The 3,423-nt window shown below is 40.3% G+C and overlaps 1 non-coding gene across 1 annotated transcript; it reads right to left on the bottom strand.

Annotated features, from left to right (window-relative positions):
* Positions 1-2,070: 2,070 nt before the first annotated feature.
* Positions 2,071-2,176, bottom strand: LOC112761628 (small nucleolar RNA R71). The gene has a single exon (XR_003182016.1). It is a non-coding gene; the product is annotated as a small nucleolar RNA R71 (small nucleolar RNA).
* Positions 2,177-3,423: the final 1,247 nt, after the last annotated feature.

Below are 3,423 nucleotides of genomic sequence, written 5' to 3'. Positions count from 1 at the left end.
AAGGTTCAAAAAGACCCTGGGCTTGCCACTTGGGTTCGAAGGCATGGCACGCTAGGGAGCTTGATGCATGGAGCGTGCCACTTGAGGAGCTGGGCGTGGCGCGCCAAGCCAAATTTAGTGGCTAGGCATGGCATGCCACTCAAGCGCCAGCCACACGCCAAGCCTGGAGAAGTCACGTTTTTGGAGTTTTCTTTCCCTCCAGCTATAATTTTCTTTTCTCTTTTGTATTTTCTTAAATCCAGTGCTAGGAGTAGTATAAATAACCCCTGAAAGTACTGAGAATGGGTTGTTGAGTAGGAGTTTCATTGGAAGGATAGTTAGATTTACTTTTCACATCCTCTATTCCATCTCTTGTACTTTTCTCTTAAGCTATGAGTAGCTAATTTTCCTCTCATTGGGAGAGGGAGCTCTGATGTACTTGATGGATTAATGATAGTAAATTTCTTCTTCTCTTCATCTTCTCTTTGATTTGCTAGAAGGAATTTTGTTTTAACGCTAGTGTTCAATCATCTTGGGAAAGAGGTTGAATGCAAATTGGGTTTCATGGGAACCTTGGAAAAGGAAACATGAAACGATGCTTGAAATCCCTTCTCATAATTGAGTAGATATGGGTTTCGGTGATTGGATATGGTGACATATAATCCACCCACTATTTGGATCTATGAGGATGTGTGGTATAATCAGGGACCAAGCATATCTCTCTTCATAAGCAATTAGACCAAGGAATTAGCTGATTATCAAGATTTGAGAGATTGAATCACCAAGGGATTGGGGTTCAATCAATCATGATTACCAGGAGCTCAATGAGTTGCATGATTGAAGATGAGATGAGCTAGATTTAATTCAAAGAGAACAACATCTCCTGATCTCAATGAATTTTCCCTATTCTTATCTTCCACATTCTTTATAGCTTTCTTTACATTCTGTTATTCCCCATTCCCATTTACAATTAAGTCATTTATGTTTCTGCACATTACATTCTTGCCATTTACCATTCTGCACTTTACTGCTTTTCTTTACTTTTGAGTCATTTACACTTCTGCCCATTTAAATTTCTGCAATCACAATCTATATTGCTCAGCTTGACTAATTCACCCATTGATTAAAATTGTTCAAATCTACCAATCTCTGTGGATTCGACTCCACTCCTAATGGGTTATTACTTCACGATATTTTTGGTGCGCTTGCCAAAAGAACGGATTCATTATTTTATATGGGGAGTGAATCCGGTCCATCAAGTTTTATGGCGCCGTTGCCGGGGATTGGTTTGAATTTGACGATGTTTAAATTGATGGGTAGCTAGATTAAGAACTTTTAATTACCTTGTTAATTCCTTTAACTTCAGTTTTTTAGTTTTCTTAATTTTTTTTATTTGATCATTTTAGCTGTTCATTGTTCATATTTCCATTTTTTTTACTGCTCTACTAACTGTTTGATTAATTGCATCAACCAAACTAACCACCAGTTTTAACAAGAAGTGATTCCTTCACTTGTCCTCTGTTTGCTGTTTGTTGAATGTATGACAGGTAGAAGAGGAGAAACTTCATCCTCTTTTGATAGTGAACTTGAGAGGACCTTCTTGAGATTAAGGAGGGAAGCAAGAGGCAAAGGAATAGTTGGAGAGGAAGATTTGGAAGTTACTATGGAGGAAGAGGTGCATAACCATGTTGGAGAAGATGCTGGCAACCATGTTGGGCAAGAAAGGAGAGTTTTAGGCTCGTACATCAACCCAAACCCAGGAAACTGTAGCAGCAGCATTCTAAATCCAACAATCCATGCTAAAAACTTTGAGTTGAAGCCTCAGCTCATCACACTTGTCCAAAACAATTGCTCATTTGGAGGGAATGCCCAAGAGGACCCCAACCAACATCTGACTACATTCTTGAGGATTTTGACACTATAAAGTCAAATGGTGTACACCCTGACACCTACAAACTACTTTTGTTTCCCTTTTCTCTCAGAGATAAGACAGCAAAGTGGTTAGAAGCATTTTCCAAGGAGAGCTTAACAACTTGGGATGATGTTGTGAACAAGTTTCTAGCAAGATTCTACCCTCCACAGAGAGTCAATAGATTGAGAGCTGAGGTGTAAACCTTCAGACAGCAAAACGGTGAAACACTTTATGAGGCCTGGGAGAGGTTCAAAGACTTGACAAGGAAGTGCCCTCTGGATATGTTCAACAAATGGGTCCAACTACACATCTTCTATGAAGGGCTGTCATATGAAGCAAAGAAAACTGTAGACCACTCTTTAGTGGGCTCACTCAACAAGAAGAAGACCATTGAAGAGGCCATAGATGTTATAGAGATTATAGCCGAAAATGAGTACTTCTATGCTTCAGAAAGAACTCAAAAGAAAGGAGTGCTGGAGCTCAATTCTATGGATACTTTGTTAGCACAGAACAAGATGATTGCAGCTCAATTAGCGGCCCTAACAAAGAAAATGGAGAAAAGCCAAGTCTCAGCTGTCCAAGCTCACACACCTCCAAAAGAAGGAGATACACCAGAAGTTGAATGCGAATGGGAGCAAGCTAACTATGTGAACAATCTCTCTAGACCACCATATGATCCCAATGCCAAGACATACAACCCAGGTTGGAAGAACCACCCAAATTTTGGGTGGGGAAACCAACAAAACCACAGCCAAGACCACAAACCATACCAATCTAACCAATACAATAACCACAACCCCAACCATCAATTAGGCAACAACAGACCCTATCACAACTCACAAAATACACCCTACCATAACTCACAAAATGCATCATATCACTCCACCCAGCAAATACACAACAACCACCATCAAGATACATCATCCTCAACCATGCAATCATGTGAAATCAGCAACAATTTTGCAAAATTGGAGGCTGCCATAGCACAATTATCAGCACAACTGACAGGAACCATTTCCACTATTCTGGAGAAAAAAACACAGGGTAAAAGAAAGATAGATGCAAACCAAGAGGAGTTCAGATCCAACATAAGAAAACAAGGGGCAACAATTTCAAAACTGGAAGCACAAGTAGGGAGCTTGTCTAAACAAATACCAATGCCTACACATACATTCTCCAGTGATACCATGGCCAACCCAGGAGGGAAATACAAGGCCATTACATTAATAAGTTGAAAAGTTGTGGAGGAAGCATCCCTAAGTCAAAGCAACCAAGAAGAAGAAGCTGCAAAGGAACCTGAAACCAAGAAAGAAGAAGAGACCCCTGCACCATCCTCACCAAAGCAAGTCCTAAAGCCTTATGTGCCAAAAGCACCCTATCCAAAGAGGCTGAGGAAGGATGGGAAACACAAACAGTTCTCTAGATTCCTGGAAATCTTCAAGAAGCTCCAGATCAACATACCCTTTGCTAAGGCATTAGAGCAAATTCCACTCTATGCCAAGTTTTTAAAGGAGCTCATGACAAAAAAAAGG

Source organism: Arachis hypogaea, chromosome 16, assembly GCF_003086295.3.
Source record: "Arachis hypogaea cultivar Tifrunner chromosome 16, arahy.Tifrunner.gnm2.J5K5, whole genome shotgun sequence".
NCBI lineage: Eukaryota > Viridiplantae > Streptophyta > Magnoliopsida > Fabales > Fabaceae > Arachis > Arachis hypogaea.
Note: the sequence above shows the minus strand (reverse complement) of the source record. Positions and strands in the feature narration are given on the sequence as shown.